The 10,311-nt window shown below is 37.3% G+C and overlaps 1 long non-coding RNA gene across 1 annotated transcript; it reads left to right on the forward strand.

Annotated features, from left to right (window-relative positions):
• The first annotated feature begins 5,865 nt into the window (after positions 1-5,865).
• LOC110703726 lies at positions 5,866-7,077 on the forward strand. The gene is made up of 2 exons (XR_002507749.1): positions 5,866-6,498; positions 6,847-7,077. It is a non-coding gene; the product is annotated as an uncharacterized LOC110703726 (long non-coding RNA).
• The last annotated feature ends 3,234 nt before the right edge of the window (positions 7,078-10,311 follow it).

Below are 10,311 nucleotides of genomic sequence, written 5' to 3' on the forward strand. Positions count from 1 at the left end.
TGTGTCTATTTTATATAGTATTTTACCCCCGTCCCTTAGTCATAATTAGTAGTGTTTTTAGCTCTTTAGAGCCACTTTTATTACTAATTGGTGTTTTCTAGTGTTTTCGTAGATTTGGTTGACTTTTGCAGGGATTTATGCTTTTGGAGTATTTTCCCGGGATATTTTTGAGCAATCACGAACATTGGAGACGCACGACCAGATTTTATAGCCCAGGGCCGGTTAGAGCCATCGAACCGGTGATTAAGGGCTCGGTATAGGTGATACCGGGGCATTTGGACCGAGTATTCAAGACCGGAAGAGGAAACCCAGATTGGCCCGAAGAATTGGAGCCCAATTCGTAGTCCAAATAGAGGCCCAAGTGAGCCGCCCGGCCAAAGAGGCTGGCGCCCAGAGGCGCGCCCGGCCGGGCGGGAGAAGCTAAGGCTGGTGCCCAGTGACGCGCCCAGCCGGGCGCGAGATTAGTATTAGGGATAAAAAGGCGCGCCCGATCGGGCGGTGCCTCGCCCGATCGAGCGCGTGTATTTATTAGTTGACGATTAGCATCGTTTTAGTTTGTTTTACTTTAGGATTTTTACGGGGTATAAATACTCCTCCGTAATACGATTTTATCCTCTCTCTCTTTTTACTTTTTCTTTACTCTCTTAATTGTTCTCTTAGATTTCTTTCTCCTAAACTTTTGTTCTTAATCTACTCTTAATTCCTGATTTATTTTGGTAACGATTTCTCTTCTCTTAATCTTAGTTATTTATTTTATTCCTTTAATCATGTCTTGCTTTATTACTTTGATTAGTTTAGTTTTTACTATGTGTGAGTAGTTTTATTTCTAGGGTTTGTGGGGATCCATAAATAACATGAAGGGGTAATTTATTGTTGTTAATTATCAATGCTAGATTAATTTCCTATTGTTTGATTTAATGCTCTGTGACTAGATTAGGCCTGATCTTTTATGCATGAGTTTGACAATATTGATTCGAGATTCGATAGATGAGAATTAATGTTTAGGTCTAGTTTCAATAGGCAGGTTAATTTATAAATGGTTAAGTCGAGATTCGAGAGATGAGATTTAATACCGGTAGATTAATTCTGTGATTGTAATACGTAGCGAATGCCCTTTACAATCTGGTTAATTGATGCATTGATGATTGACTACTATTGATTATTGGTATTGCATGATAATTTATTATTGAATTGTTTTAACGATTTACAATTGCGGCTTGTAAAAGTATAACAATATTGAATTGATGAATCGAGCATATGTTAATTTGATATTAAAGGCTATTTTCAATAGGAACTTAGATCTAGTAAATTGCGAGAGCCTGTTAGATCTATGTTGGTTAATAAATTGCGAGAGCTTGTTAATCATGTTATTTATGCAATGTCAATGATTGATTATTATGTTTTATCCAGGAGTATTATTTATTGGTGAACCTATGCCCTAGATCCTTTTATATATTGCTTTCTCTCTATTCTCAATCTCCGTAGTTTAGTTTGTTATTCACAGTTATATATTGGTTACTTCATAATCTAGATTATATTAGTTAATTAGGAATAGAAAGACCCGTTTCTCTCTGGATTCGACCCTACTTCCCTATCTACATTAGTTAGTGGATTTAGGTATTACTTTTGATTTGGGGATACGACTTTACCCTGTCAGGTAATCTTATTATCTTAATCTTGTCATTAAGTTATTAATTATGTTTATGGTTTTATTTATTGCGAGTGCAGTCTCGTTTTTGGGTTTGTTTACGCGGTGAGTCGGATTCACCAAACCCCAACACGAATAAACTACACTTCTCTCTATGGGGTTATAGAACGTCCATACGAACATCAATAGGAGTAACTCTGTGCTCCTTAGTTTTTGGAATGGACGCAGTTCAACCAGTTGAACTGGAAATTCCATCCTTACGCATCGTACTCGAAAGTAAGCTACTGGAAGCTGAATGGGTAAGAGCGAGGTATGAAGAGCTGTTATTCCTCGATGAACGACAATGAAGAGCTTTGCACCATGTACAAGTCTACCAATGACGCATTGCGTGACATTTTAACAAAAAGGGTACGACCTAGAAATATTAAAGAAGGTGACTTTGTACCAAAAGAGGTTAGAGGCCCACCAACCGATCCAAGAGGAAAATTCAAACCTAATTGGATAGGGCCATACCGCGTAATTGAAATTATATCAGGAGGAGCTGTCAGATTAATGGATATTGGAGGTGATGAAATTCACCAACTAATAAACATTGATCGACTTAAAAAATATTACATATGAAATTCGGATAAACTCGTTCATTCATTAAACAAATCATTTTTTTAGCATTCAATTAAAAGATTCTAAGTGTTACGCACTTTACTGAATAACACGGTAAAGTTCATAATACTAGGGGGTAATTTAAAAACAAAACATATACCATTCAAGTGTTCAGATTTTTTCGAACACCTTGAAAAACTCTTTACACTTGGGGGGGGGGGGTAATAATGCAAAAAAAAAAATGCTCGTAGCACAGGTTTCGCGCCCAACTAAAACAGTTGCGCGCGGATGTCACGCGCAACGGAATCAGTTGCGTGCGATAGGCTCGCGCAACCTTAGACGTTGCTCGCGCCACTTGATGACGAACTACGAACCCAGAATTTTTGCGCGAGAATAAAAATACAATTTTTACTTGCGATAAAAAAAGAGGGCGTTTCTAGAAAATAACATATACTCGGAAAATAAAAATTAAGTTTTGATTTGAATTATTAAACAAAGTTTGATTAATTTTTTCATTCAATTTTTACATAAGAGGTTGAAGAAAAAATATTTTAAAAAAACATAGTACAAACATTGTAAAGAACTAGCAAAGACTTGATTTGGTAATACGAATACGTAGGAAATCTTTATGATTTGGTAATATAAAAAAATATATAATAAAGCTCATTTTATTCCATTCGAAATTCCAAAAAAAAAAAAAACAAGAGTCATTGTTGAACTAGGGAATAAATTAAAAAAAACATAGTAGTGATTACACTTTATTTGAATTAAACAAATGACATATAGTGTAAATCTCTAAGGTTTTACTATATACTCCATTGTCACAGTAGACGGAGGAGTAGTTTCCATTGCAGTAGTTTCAGCAACCTTAGGGCTTTCTCCTTCACTCTTCTTTTTAATCCATACACTGTTCTTCAATTTAGGAATTGGGGTCTTTGCAACTTGTTTTCCTTTTCCTTTAACAATTGTTGGGGTCTTCTTGCGAGTATTTGGTGAAGGTTCTTTAATCTTCACCCCTTATTGCGCATGTTTAGGAGGAGCCTTTCTCTTTGGTTCCTTTGAACGAGCTTTAGGAGATGAGAAGTCTAATTTTCTTCTCACTCATTTGTTTTTGCCACTAAGAGGAGTAGTGGTGGCCGAATGCATCAAAGGTTTGGGTGGATTGCAAGCCAAGGTGGCCTGATTTTGTGATCGAGCCTTGTTTAGCTCACCCTTGTCCGTCGCATTCATCCAAGCCTTGTAGAAGGAGGATAACACGATACTTACAGTTGGACTTTAACTACCCATCTAGGGAGACTTGATCAATATTACATCCAACGAGGGATCCGTTCGGGTTTAAGAACCACGTATTTTGGGGGATCACAATCCCGAGGAGGGATAACTTGTTTCATTCCGTATTGTCTCATCACCCTACAAGGAAAAATGTAAGTAGTACTAGATAGCCCTAAAATCCTAATATAGGGACTATTAAAACTATTCCCAACCATACTACTTATGTTCCACCAAGGAATCACAAAGCGTATGTTGGGAACCCCATGACAGAAAAACGACGTCCATTCTTCTTCATTCTTGTGTTTGTAGAGAATTCGATGTCCAAGGAATGTTATCACTCCATGAGCCTTAAAAATTTCTGGCTATTCATCAATTCGCAAGCGCTCCATGAGCCAAATTTGAAAAAAAAACGAAGAAAATTAATTTGCGACTTTACACGAGCAAGTGGCGCAAGCATCAAAATAAGTTGTGCGCGCCATCCGCGCGCATCGGAAAATATTGCGCTGGTCAGGCCAGCATAACTTCCTAACTTGAGCTGCTTTACGACGAAAAAAAACGTACGTGTAATAAAAGTGGACTTCCTGTGAAATCATTCTCGTTAGGGTCTCCTCTAAGGCGATTCAAGCATAGAACGATTTCTGCCAAAGCTAAAGGACCGGGTGAATGACATCCCTGTATTTGCTCTACTATGGACACCATGGAATAATCTCCGTATTCTTTACCTGTCCTAAGTAAACAATTGACAACAAGACAATAACATATAGCACGAATTTTAAAACGTTGTTTAGTCAAGTTGTCACGAGGGGCGACAAAATGTTCAATAAATTGAATTAAATCCATGCCTTCTTCTTTTCCAATGTTAACCATATCATTGTCACTCAAACCAAAAAATCGCTGAAAAATAGGTTTGGGATTTGAGAAGTTAGGGGAATATGTCACAGGGAGAGTATTTGTAGGGAAACCTAGTAGAGCCTCAAACTCGCCTAGGTAATGGGACAATTTCATTCCCTTTAAAAAGAAAGAGATGGTGGTTCGAGTCCCAATGATTTCATTCCCTTTAAAAAGAAAATAAAATTTTATAACTAGTTGCATATAATTCAATAGAGGGTCAAGGTGGTATATTTTGAAGGCTAATTTATCTTCAGTTGAAAGGGAAGTGACCCATTGCTTCAACTGTTGTTCAAAGGTTTTTGCCATTGATCAATGTGCATAAAAAGGGAGAGGGAAAGAATTTAAAGAGATTAATTCTTTATAAATCTTTATAACACCACTAAGCGAATGAATGCAAGATGATCAAAAGCCTACACAAAACCACGCTAAAATAAACCCAAGAGGGGAAACTTTTCGGCAATTTTCGCTCTAAGGAAAGTTCACCCGCAGGTGGTGCGCGCAACTCAGGAGTTGCGCGCGCCTACCGTGCGCAACCAATTCACATGCGCGTGACAGCCGCACGCAAGATATCCAGTTGCGCGCGTCTGGTCTGCCGCGACATGTCGTTTTGATATATTTTCGTATTTTGAACTCCATAATAACGGAATATTGACGAAATCTTATAAATAATCATACGCTTAAATTTTGTTAACTCTTGTGTCCTTTTTTATGCTTTATTTTATTTTATTTCATTTTCATTTTAATTTATTTTCTTATTTTCTTCTTATTTTCTTTTTCTCTTCCTTTCTTTCGTTTTTCTTTTCCCTTTTTTCTCTCTCCTTTTCATGTCCTCTTTTCTTTGTTCCTTTTTCGAGGGGGGTAAGTCGGGAACCCTTTCCCTCCCTCGGGAAATTTTTTTCTTTACTTAAAAAAATTGGAAACAAAAGAAAAATAATGACATATATATAAAATGTGTGTTATATGAACAAAAACTATATAAAAAAATATGTACATATGTTTCCAAAAAAAAAAGAAAAAAAAAAAGAAAAAAAGAGAATATAAATACAAAGGAAGTTAGGATGCTCTGCGACTCCCAGACGACTTCTGTACACCCTGCAAAATCCAAACAAAGATTAATACAGAAAACTGTGTAATAACTTTGATAAAAGATAAAAGAAATAAACCTACCGTGACCATTCGATGATTAGTGCATGATAAAGCCACGAGGGCTCACCGATAAGAAGCTCGGAGAGCACGTATAGTCCTCACCAATCCGTTCACGGTCTCTCGCGGTACCTGTGCCAAATACAAGGACAGTTAACGAACAAACATATACGAAAAAAATTTAAAAACAAATACATATACAAACACTACCACAAAATAGGGAATACATAACACACAATATAGAGCTGTCAAGTTAGATAGGCGATCTCTAGCATTCTACAGAACGCCTACCTAAGATGAGCGCTTCGTATGTTAAGACCTATAGAGCGCCTGTCAGGTTAACTGTTCTATATATTTTACATAAAAAATATGACTTTAGATATAGATCGTTTTTCTTAGATGAGCGATCTTTAACATAATTAAAAAATAATTATAATAATAATAAATCTTACCTTATAAAATGCTCCGTAAAAAACTAAAACCCTACTCCTCAACCTGCACGCCGCTCTCCCTTCTCCTCTTCTTTCTCTCTCTTCCTTCTCTCCTCTCATCTCCATGCCTCTTTCTCATCTTTCATCTCATCTTCTCAAACTAAAAAATAAAATATGAAACAAAAATCATAATTACGCAAGTAAATCTATTTTTCGGTTTTACAATCAAGATCAACGCATGGTCACTTGTATCTTTCCCTCAAATTTTCAAAAATTAAATGCGATTTCATTCAATCTAGATCTGATAATTGTAGTTCAAAGAAATGTTGAAGGTTTAGAGCCGAAAAATGAATTCAATTTGATTACATTCAAGTCAGTTTCAACGAACCGGTAATGCTCCGTTGCAACGCCGCCGTAGATCGAGCCGGATAAACCGTCGTCGTATGATTTGGATGCGTTGTAATGAGGTGTTGCTGCTATGAAACGGATTATAGAGTCCAAAGATGCATAAAGGTATATGAAGTGTAATCTTATTTGTGTTCACATTTCAATGTTAAATTCCGTTTTTTAGTTGATTTAAAGTGATTGATATGATTTTTTCTGTTTTTTTTTAATTATTATCGATCTACAGTACATGATTTGATTCTAAGTCAAAATTTTAGTTTTCATTTTGAGATTTCGTTTTACTTCTCAATTAGTTTAGATCTTTTGGTGCTTGGTTATATGTTATTTATTCTGATTTTTATCTTTTTCCACTTGATTTTCATATTTTTATAATTTCTAATTTTCATGTCATGATTTTGATCTTCGTCTCCTATGAATTGATTTTCATGTCATGATTTTTCATGTTTTGATTTGCAGGTGTTTGATGCGACTTCTCTATTTTGTGCCTTATTAATGGAAAAGGTGGTTGAGGCTAGTGAAGGCTAGATCTAAGTGCTGCTAGTGGTGTGGAGGTTTTGACTTTTGAGGGCAATTCAAGTCGTTGCACAGTTGTTACCCTATTGATAATTAATTTGTTGTGTTAGAAAATTTGTAATGTAATTATTTTTATCAAGGAATTTAGTTATTATCATTCAAATATTTGTATTTTACTGTAATATTTTTTATAAATAAAATGTTATTGTTATGATTTTTTATTTATTACGTATGAATTATTATTATTATTAATTATAATTTTTTTTAATTAAAAAAGTGAGGAATAGAGAACGCCTATCTATGACAGGCGTTCCGTTTTTATAAACTTATAGAGCACGTCTTTTCCTTGTTTTTTATTTACCTTTTATCTAAAATAGGAAGCGCCTATCTTGGATAGACGATGTGTATTGTGTTAGATATCAAATGCCCCTTAGAGGCGTTCTATAAAATTTATAGGGCACCACCTCAGGAGAGCGCCCTAGAGGCGATCTATATTGGTTGTTTTAGGCGATCTCTATTCCCTATTTTGTGGTAGTGAAAATAAACATACCGACTCAACTGTCTCAGGAATATTCAGTATGTCCTCCTACTCCTCCGTTGCCGGGATAATCTCGCGAATTACCGATCCAAAAGCATCGGTATACGTGACCTCCGCCGTTGGAGGCACCCAACCACCTAGCTCGACTCGCTGAAAACACAATAAGAGAGTCAAGGTTCCGAAAATAAAAGAAAAATTAAAAAAAATGGTAAAATACTAACCGGAACAAAAACAGGGAAAAGAGTCAGCCTGGATGCGATGAAAGCCTGGTAAGATGCATCCGGCAGCACCAGCTGCTTCGCTGGATAACTAAGGATCGCCTGAGCTCGATCCTTGGTAGACAGCAAGTTCGGATGCAACATCCAGATCGGAGGATCCGCAAGGACCCCAGGCTCCTCGAATAACGACTGCCAGAGAACACTATCGCCTAAAAACCAAGCATCTGTCCTCTAGAGGACTGGAAATCCCTATAAAGCGCCCGAAAACGGCAACGAATCATGCGAGACCGGATAGCCTCAGGGACTACGACGATCAAACTCCAAGGACAGAGATCGATGTATAAACACAGCCACATGAAAAATCATCAGAAAATAAACAAAATAAAAATAGTGAAGATGCACATGTGGTTGAAATACTCACCGACGCACGAGTCGCCACAAGGATCCTCTGGCAAAAGTCGACGTCTGAAGTTGCTTGCCTCTTCTTAATCGTGACCAGTCGATGGCCGATAGGAAAACGAGCAGCCCCGAGCATCCTAGGGGGCTAAGAAAGGCATGTACGAATATCCTAAGCCTATAAGAAGCGAAAAATAATAAGGAAAAGAAAACAAAAATGGCGATTTACAAAAAAAAAGGATAAGTACGCACCTCAAGGATACGACTGTGCCACGTAAGGGAGATCCGAGGCACCTCAGTAGCTGCCGCGGAATCCATCACCCGGGTCGCCTTGCCCATACCTGTAAGCATACGGGCATACGACACCTCCGCCCAACTCAAGTTACCTACCTGCCCCAAATCACTGAGACAAATAAGTAACCCAATGGATCAGTCTTGATGTTTAGTCAAAGCATAGTTTTAATTTTAGCCTAAACCTTTCTTTATTTTATTATTTTATTATTTATTTTGGCCCAAACCTTTTATTTATTTTATTTACTTATTTTCTTATTTTACCCCAAATAATAATAAATCAGAAATGGCTTGAAATTATCAATCGACACTTAAAATGCTGAACGAAATTAGGGTTAAAAATGAATTTAGACGGAAAAGCGGACTGAAAACTCACGCGTCACGGCAACAGTCCACCGTGTCACGGGAAACTATCTCGTCTGACGGTGGGGTTCCCCGTGACACGTGACACCTGATGTGACACGGGGGTTTCCGTTCCCTTTCTGCGTAAACCCTTAACGCGTTTTCTCCCCCGTTCACTAAATATTTCCCGTGTTACACAAAAGTACACCGTGTCACGGTACACTTTGCCGTGTCGCGGTATACTTTTTTAGGGTTTTTTCATTTTAGGGTTCCGTGTGTTCCTTTAGCACATTTTTTCTATAAATACCCCCTCATTTCTGATGTACAGGGCATGAATTAATTCTCTATTTCTCTTTCTTCTATGCTCTAGCCTAAACACTAGCCTATTCTTCTTCTTTCAAAATTCTTTCTTCAAGCACTCCCAGGAGTCCATACTTTACTCGTGGTTCTGTCCTTAAGCCAAGGCGTGAAAGGTAGAACTGATTGAGGGTTTGGCCCCAAATCTACTTCATTTAATTTAACTTAATTATTGTTTTATTATTATTTCCTTGAAGTTACTAACTCGTTTATTATTTTGTAGTTGCAAGCAAACAGAATCAAAGTAAGAATTATGTTCAATTCTTTTTATTTCTATTATTTTTCTAATGATTTTACATTGTTGGAATCATTGTTAAATTTCTTTCAATATTAATGTTTATTCTATTTTTATTTTTGATCACCATATTGCATGTTTAAAGGGAATATGTAATTGAAAATCACGCCTAATAAGATAATTTGGACAATCGGTTTAGGTTCCCTTTTAATCTTATTGTTTAATCAAGTGATCACAAATACTTTAGAATTATATGTTGCATTAATATTAAACCAATTTAGTTTAATAATAGTTTGGAGCGAATTGAATCTTTGTTTTTATGCCTTTGAGATCGCAGGAATGCTTTTCACTATAAGAATCGAGTAGAGGCCAATACGAGCGAATGTGACTCCATGACTCAGTTCGTACCATCATCCCCGATCCTCCTTTCGTGTTTCTTAACCATATGGAGTTAGTAATATCATGGATTATGAATTGGGTGTAACCTTCACGGGTTAATCGTTGTTGCCTATCGTTGTCCCTTATCGTGGTTGCCTTTTTATGATCCGTGAACGGTTTACAAGTTCCTTAAAAACTTGTTGGTGGCTCCCTACTTTCCTTGTCCCTAATCATATTATGTCAATTCCCACTTCCTATGAGTGTCAAGCATATTCACACATGCTTTAACGTAGGTGCACTTCGAGCGACGCCTACAATTTTGTGACTCCACTGGGGAATATGCTGACGTGGCACGGTGGAAACCCAGCAAAAAAAAAAAATTCTCGTGCCACGTCAGCGTTAACTGTGTCACGGGAAAGTTCATCATGGCACGGTGGATTTCCAGCAAAAAAAAAAAAATTTCTCGTGCCACGTCAGCATCCACCGTGTCACGAGAAAGTTCACCGTGTCACGGCAATTTCCACCGTGGCACAGTGGATTTCTAGGAAAAAAAAAGAAAAAAAAATCCCGTGTCACGGTGAACTTTCCTGTGACACGTCAGCATCCATCGTGCCACGGGAAAGTTCACCGTGTCACGACAGTTTCCTCCGTGG

The sequence above is a fragment of the Chenopodium quinoa genome, unplaced genomic scaffold (assembly GCF_001683475.1).
Source record: "Chenopodium quinoa cultivar QQ74 unplaced genomic scaffold, ASM168347v1, whole genome shotgun sequence".
In the NCBI taxonomy this organism is placed as follows: domain Eukaryota; kingdom Viridiplantae; phylum Streptophyta; class Magnoliopsida; order Caryophyllales; family Amaranthaceae; genus Chenopodium; species Chenopodium quinoa.